Source organism: Mus musculus, chromosome 7, assembly GCF_000001635.26.
Source record: "Mus musculus strain C57BL/6J chromosome 7, GRCm38.p6 C57BL/6J".
In the NCBI taxonomy this organism is placed as follows: domain Eukaryota; kingdom Metazoa; phylum Chordata; class Mammalia; order Rodentia; family Muridae; genus Mus; species Mus musculus.
This window is the reverse complement of record NC_000073.6, coordinates 96,931,282-96,939,836: the sequence shown is the minus strand read 5'-3', so window position 1 is coordinate 96,939,836 and position 8,555 is coordinate 96,931,282.

The window sequence follows — 8,555 nt, the reverse complement described above, 5'->3', positions numbered from 1 at the left end:
GGCTGAAGAGATAGCTTGGTTAATAGCAGTTATTGCTCTTGCAGAGGACCTGGGCTCAGTACCACCACCCAAATCAGGGAGCTCACTACTGAAACTCTAGTTCCAGGGCATCTGATATCTGATCTCTTCTGGCCTCCATGAGCACCTACACGCAGGTGGGGCACAAATACATTCATGCAGGCACATATGCATACACATAAAAAGAAAAGTTAATAATGGTTAGAAAATGAACTTATCTAAGGAAAAAATACCTTTATCCCCTTTAAAGGCAGAAAGAAACTATTGAGCACTGTGTTGCTACCCCCCTGCTTGCTTCTTCCTGCTTATTGCTTTAAGCTTTCTATTTTAGGAAATACATAAAAGGATTTATTTAATTTGTAAAGACTACAAGTATTTTAACTATTATATCTGTGAGATAATTATCCATATTTTACTATCCATTGTCAGATTATCAATATAGCTTGGAACTAGATTTCTCAAAATTCATTTTTGAGAATGAGATTAGTTTTCCAACTTGGGGAACTCATGCTCTCTGTGGTGGTTTAAATCGGTATGCTCCCCACCCCCATACATTCCTGTGTCTGAATGCTTGGCTCATGAGGAGTGGCACTGTTAGGAGGCGTGGCCTTGTTGGAGTAGGTGTTACCTTGTTAGAGGAAGTGTGTCACTGTAGGGGCTGGTTTTGAAGTCTCCTGTGCTCAAGCTATGCCCAGTGTGGCACATAGTCACCTTCTGCTGCCTGCAGATCCAGATGTAGAACTCTCTCAGCTCCTGCTCCAGTACCTGTCTACCAGGATGCTGCTGTGCTTCCCACCTTGATGATCGTGGACTAAACCTCTGAAACTGGAAGTCAACCTCAATTAAATGTTTGCTTTTATAAGAGTTACCTTGGTCATGATGTCTCTTCACAGCTATAGAACCCAAACTAAGACAATATGTAAAAGCAGTCGTATTCCTAGGGCGTGCTCCTAGTTGGCTATGGATACTCCCTCTGATTTAATAACTTTGCAGGCTTCTCTGCCTTACTGATCTACTTGGCAAATATACAGGTGAAACATCCAAGGTAGAAAAAGGCTAATATTTATATAATTGAAGATTCAGAAAGAAGAGGACACACTGAGTAATATTTGACAAGAGAATAGCTAAGTGTTTTCTAAAACCAAAGAAAGACATAGAACTACGGATTCAAGAATCTCCGCAAGACTCGGGAAGGATGAGTACAAAGGAAAACACATACAGCATAGCAGCAAAGCTACTGAAATCCAAACAAAATGAGAATAATCTTTAAAATTATCAACTCATTCAAAGAAATAAAGAATAAGACTGCAAAAGTTCTGGAAAGATCAGGAATTCAAGGCCAATACCTAAACATGATAAAAGCAATCTACAGCAAACCAGTAGCCAACATCAAAGTAAATGGAGAGAAGCTGGAAGCAATCCCACTAAAATCAGGGACTAGACAAGGCTGCCCACTTTCTCCCTACCTTTTCAACATAGTACTTGAAGTATTAGCCAGAGCAATTCGACAACAAAAGGAGATCAAGGGGATACAAATTGGAAAAGAGGAAGTCAAAATATCACTTTTTGCAGATGATATGATAGTATATATAAGTGACCCTAAAAATTCCAACAGAGAACTCCTAAACCTGATAAACAGCTTCGGTGAAGTAGCTGGATATAAAATTAACTCAAACAAGTCAATGGCCTTTCTCTACACAAAGAATAAACAGGCTGAGAAAGAAATTAGGGAAACAACACCCTTCTCAATAGCCACAAATAATATAAAATATCTCGGCGTGACTCTAACGAAGGAAGTGAAAGATCTGTATGATAAAAACTTCAAGTCCCTGAAGAAAGAAATTAAAGAAGATCTCAGAAGATGGAAAGATCTCCCATGCTCATGGATTGGCAGGACCAACATTGTAAAAATGGCTATCTTGCCAAAAGCAATCTACAGATTCAATGCAATCCCCATTAAAATTCCAACTCAATTCTTCAACGAATTAGAAGGAGCAATTTGCAAATTCATCTGGAATAACAAAAAACCGAGGATAGCAAAAACTCTTCTCAAGGATAAAAGAACCTCTGGTGGAATCACCATGCCTGACCTAAAGCTTTACTACAGAGCAATTGTGATAAAAACTGCATGGTACTGGTATAGAGACAGACAAGTGGACCAATGGAATAGAATTGAAGACCCAGAAATGAACCCACACACCTATGGTCACTTGATCTTCGACAAGGGAGCCAAAACCATCCAGTGGAAGAAAGACAGCATTTTCAACAATTGGTGCTGGCACAACTGGTTGTTATCATGTAGAAGAATGCGAATCGATCCATACTTATCTCCTTGTACTAAGGTCAAATCTAAGTGGATCAAGGAACTTCACATAAAACCAGAGACACTGAAACTTATAGAGGAGAAAGTGGGGAAAAGCCTTGAAGATATGGGCACAGGGGAAAAATTCCTGAACAGAACAGCAATGGCTTGTGCTGTAAGATCGAGAATTGACAAATGGGACCTAATGAAACTCCAAAGTTTCTGCAAGGCAAAAGACACTGTCTATAAGACAAAAAGACCACCAACAGACTGGGAAAGGATCTTTACCTATCCTAAATCAGATAGGGGACTAATATCCAACATATATAAAGAACTCAAGAAGGTGGACCTCAGAAAATCAAATAACCCCCTTAAAAAATGGGGCTCAGAACTGAACAAAGAATTCTCACCTGAGGAATACCGAATGGCAGAGAAGCACCTGAAAAAATGTTCAACATCCTTAATCATCAGGGAAATGCAAATCAAAACAACCCTGAGATTCCACCTCACACCAGTGAGAATGGCTAAGATCAAAAATTCAGGTGACAGCAGATGCTGGCGAGGATGTGGAGAAAGAGGAACACTCCTCCATTGTTGGTGGGATTGCAGGCTTGTACAACCACTCTGGAAATCAGTCTGGCGGTTCCTCAGAAAATTGGACATAGTACTACCGGAGGATCCAGCAATACCTCTCCTGGGCATATATCCAGAAGAAGCCCCAACTGGTAAGAAGGACACATGCTCCACTATGTTCATAGCAGCCTTATTTATAATAGCCAGAAACTGGAAAGAACCCAGATGCCCCTCAACAGAGGAATGGATACAGAAAATGTGGTACATCTACACAATGGAGTACTACTCAGCTATTAAAAAGAATGAATTTATGAAATTCCTAGCCAAATGGATGGACCTGGAGAGCATCATCCTGAGTGAGGTAACACAATCACAAAGGAACTCACACAATATGTACTCACTGATAAGTGGATACTAGCCCAAAACCTAGGATACCCACGATATAAGATACAATTTCCTAAACACATGAAACTCAAGAAAAATGAAGACTGAAGTGTGGACACTATGCCCCTCCTTAGAAGTGGGAACAAAACACCCATGGAAGGAGTTACAGAAACAAAGTTTGGAGCTGAGATGAAAGGATGGACCATGTAGAGACTGCCATATCCAGGGATCCACCCCATAATCAGCATCCAAACGCTGACACCATTGCATATACTAGCAAGATTTTATCGAAAGGACCCAGATGTAGCTGTCTCTTGTGAGACTATGCCGGGGCCTAGCAAACACAGAAGTGGATGCTCACAGTCAGCTAATGGATGGATCACAGGGCTCCCAATGGAGGAGCTAGAGAAAGTATCCAAGGAGCTAAAGGGATCTTCAACCCTATAGGTGGAACAACATTATGAACTAACCAGTACCCCTGAGCTCTTGACTCTAGCTGCATATGTATCAAAAGATGGCCTAGTCGGCCATCACTGGAAAGAGAGGCCCATTGGACACGCAGACTTTGTGTGCCCCGGTACAGGGGAACGCCAGGGCCAAAGGGGGGGAGTGGGTGGGTAGGGGAGTGGGGGTGGGTGGGTAAGGGGGACTTTTGGTATAGCATTGGAAATGTAAATGAGCTAAATACCTAATAAAAAATGGAAAAAAAAAAAAAAAAAAAGAATAAGACTGCAAGTGACTGACTTCAATAGAAACAACAGGACCAAAAGGCAATTGTCTTGTCTGATAAATATTGACGGGCGGTATCTGCCACCCTAGATTTGTATGCCTTAGAAAAGGCCTTCAGTGGTAAGAATGAATAGGAGTTTTTAGACGGGACAAACAGAACAGATCCTTGGCTACCAGACCCACACTAAAGGTGGAAATGATATTCCCTAGACACAAATGTGACAAGTCCCAAAGATAAAGAACAATGGAAAAGGTGAAGTGGAACAAACGTTGGCTATAGATGTTAAACTTCAGTTGAGAAAGTTCACATGAAATGTTGGTTATCTAGTCAGTAGAGCAATCGATCAAATGGTGGCCAATATAATTAGGACACTTATTTCCACTGCACAAAAAAATTAACAGCTGAAATAACGCATACTTATTTTGTTGTTGTTGATTGAAATCATATTATTGAGACTTAGGAGATGGCTCAAGGGATAAAGTCTTTGCTGTACAAGCCTGAGGGTCTGAGTTCAAATCCCCAGGACCCATGTAAAGCTGGGTGCAGAAGTCCATGTCTGTAATTCCAGGATTTCTATGCAGAGATGGGAGGCACAAACAGGAGACTCTTCAAAAGCTCATGAGCCAGCGAGCCTGGCATACACAACAGCAAATAATAAGAAACTCTGTCTCAAACAAGGGGAAGATGAGAACTTACACATGAGGTTATCTTCTGACCTGTCCCCCCACCACAGACCAACACCCCCCCACACACACATACACCAACACCCCAAAGTTTAAAAATGTTAAAAATGAAGACCTAGTGTTTCTTGGCCTCTTCTGGAGCTTGCTAGTGTTGAGGACTGCCCCCAGCCCCAGCACAGCTGTAGCCATTTTGTTCTATGCCTGCCAGCTATTCCATATTGTTGCTGTAATATGCCTGGCAGTCATTGGCACAGAAAAACAATTTGACTCAGAGCAATGTCATGCTGATCACATATCCTGTTATGTTCTGCATGAGGTTTGTTAACCTTAAGAAATTCCACAAAGTTTTATTTAAGACCCATCAAGTTAAAGGTCAATAGGAACTGTTATGTCTAAAATGACTTGGGTCAGAGCTAACCATTGGGCAGCACTTCCTGCACCTGCATATGAGCTCAATGTGGTTTTAGCCTTTTTAAGCTGACAGAGAAAGATGTTTGGGCTGTAGCCTCAGTCCCCAAATTCTGAGCTATTGATCAGTCTTGGGGTGTGTATTCAATAAACCAACCCTTTCTAAATGAGATCGGTATTCATGTGGTTTGTCAGGCAACTCCTGGATTCCAATAGTTAGGATAGTTTATTACTGTGGGACATCCTTGTGGAGACAGGGCGTGGGGAGGAGGTATGGGATATGGAACAGTTGGAGGGTGGACCAGGAGGAGAATAAAGTCTGGAGTTTAAAAAAAGAAAAAGAGAGAGAGAGAGAGAGAGAGAGAGAGAGGGAGAGGGAGAGGGAGAGGGAGAGGGAGAGGGAGAGGAAGAGGAAGAAAGGAAGGAAGGAAGGAAGGTTTTAAAAATGAGTGAAGAATAATAATTTTAAAAGTGGGATGGAGTGACTTAGTGGTTAAGAGGGCCTGCTACTCTTTTTGTTGTTATTGATGTTGTTTTGTGTTGTTTGCTTGTTTGTTTTGATTTTTTGAGACAGGGTTTCTTTGTGTAGCCTGGAGTGTCCTGGAACTCACTCATAGCTCAGGCTGGCCTCTGTCTTGCCTAGATCTGCCTTGCCTTGCCTTGCCTCTGCCTCCCGAGTGCTGGGGTTAGAGGTGTGTGCTGCCATGCTTAGCTCTGTCTGCCACTCTTACAGAAGATCCTGGTTCAATGTGCACCACCCTGGTTGGATGTTCCATAGTTGCCTGTAACTTCAGCTTCAGGAGATCCAGTGCCCTCTTCTGGCCTCTGTTGCTACCTCTACACACACACACACACACACACACACACACACACACACACACTTCTTAAATAAAAAGAAAGAAACCAAGGGGGTTTCAGAGAAATTAAACACACCACAAGGAAGGTGTTTTTCTTGGTTGAAAAGTTCCAGTTAATGAAGGCCAGGGCGATGGTGGAAGAAGGAAAATCAGCATCTTGCAACTTTAAGTGAAAATTTGAGGCAACCATCATCAATGGATACTAAAACCACTAGAGGAAACACTGCTAGGAAAATGTATAAGGAATTAGTCAAGCTGAAAATGGATTAAGATAAACACCGATAAATGTGGGCGAATGACATGCTGCGTGTCTCCTAATGCGGCAAAGCAGGACATAATTACTATGCTGTGTGAAGTGTTCTTGAAAAGTAAAAACAAACAAAATTTTAAGTGGATTGAGGTTTGAGATCAGGGTGGATAAAACAGTCCTGTGACAGGAAGGCAGTAAAGCACTGCAGGCTTCGCAGGCCTCTGATTCTTGTATTTTGAATTCGTCTATACCTCTTCAAAATTGTAAATGCTCAAGCACAGAAGAAAGCTGTCACATGTGTCTGGCTAACAAATCTCCCATGACTGTGTTAAGAACACTCCAGGGGGAGGGGCAGCCTCTTTTATAAGTGGAGCTGGGTAAACTGGGTTACTACATATGGAAAAATGAAACTTACCAAACAAACTCAAACTGGAATAAAACCGTAGAAATTTTCTACTAAAATCTAGGAAAAAAGACTCCATTACAGCACTCTGGGCAATGGTTTTTGTTTCAACATTAAGACAGAAAACAGGCCACAAAGGCAAATACAGAGAAATGGAGTTCTCTCAAGTTAAAAAGTTCTGCATAGCAAATGATCAATCCAACAGACTACTGAAACCCAAATATTTAATAAGCTGAAAAACATAATACTCAATTCAACATTCAGAGAACAACCTGATTTGTATGTGTAGAAAACTGGAGTAGACATTTTCCTAAAGAAGACATAAATGGCTGAGTATGTACATACATACAAACATACACACATACATACATGCATACATGCATACATGCATACATGCATATGTACATACAGCTCACTTCACCTACCATCAGGGGAATGAATGTGAATGAACATTTAGTGTGCTGTCATTTTATATCTGCTCAATGGCTTTTATCAGAAAGACAAAGAACAGCAAGCATTGTTAAGGATATAGAAAAAAGGGACAGTCTGGCATGTTGATGATGGAATTATAAATTATTATAAAGCAGTAAGAAATCCCTACCAAAAATTAAAAATAGAATTACCAGGTGTTTCAAATCCTCACTTTTGATATACATCCAAAAGAGCACTGGCTGCTTTTCCAGAGGACCTGGGTCGGATTCTCAGCATCTACCTGGTGGCTCACAGTCATCTGTAACTCTAGTTCTAGGGGATGCAACACCCTCTGCTGATTAAGACCTGGCACATACATGGTACACAGATGTACATTCTGGCAAAACATCCATATGCTTAAATGTAAAGTAACTTAGAAAATAATGAACTATATTCTTAGATATTGCTAAGAGGCATTTTCATCTCAAAAAATAAATAAACGAGTTGATATGTTAATTTCCTTGATTTAATCATTCTACAACATAAATATGCATCAATCATGTTATTAATATATACAGTTGCTAATTTTAAATATAATTAAAATAAATTAAGAGAGAACACTTAAATCTGTGAGTATTCTTGACTTTCAACAGTCACAGAACCAGTCTGTGGGCTAGGGCTATCCTGCTGGCCATAGGGAAGAGAGCTAAGACTCCCTGCATGGGTTTCTTATGCACCCATTATATCTGTAAGTGTAAGCATGCACTCAATATGTATTCAAGTGCCCACTGTGTGCTCATCCAGTGTTGCGTCTGCTCTCGACCAGTAAGAACGACACGACGCAGTCGGATTCTTCTCAACAGCCTTTATTGCAGGAACGCCTCGATGCTTCTACGGGACCCCCGGTGCCCAGGGAGCCCTGCTTATATGCACCCCGGCACAGGAGAAGGCTCCGTGGCCCCCTGGGATTGGTCAGTCTGCCGGCACCCAATTTGCATGCACCTGCTCGGGAGGGGTTGGCGCCAAATTCGAATTGACGCCTGCACAGTGGTGTTGTTTATGACAACGGCAACCGGAAACCGGTGCCATCTTGGAGTTGGCTTCCCACAATCCAGATTTGTGTTCAAATGCCTACTGTGTGCTCACCCAGGTGCTGTTCTATTGTTCTAGGCTCTATGAGAGATTATAATGAAGCATTCTGGAATCTCCATGAGAACCAATCTCTCTCTCTCTCTCTCTCTCTCTCTCTCTCTCTCTCTCTCTCTCTCTCTCCTTCTCTCTTAGGCTTGGGAGTCATGTGTAATTAATGAAAATAAGGAGAAATAATTTTGACCAATACTGTATTCTAGTTATGGAGTAATCCCTGCCCCAGTATCTATCAAGTTTCCAAGTTTGTTCATTTGGAGAGTTTGATGACTCTTCTTATAAATTACCCTTTCTTCCTTTTAAATTTTTAAAAAATTTACATTGTTTAAAGGTGATATAAAGTTATGGGAACAGTTGAAAGAGTTCCCATATTTTTTGCTTAATTTCATA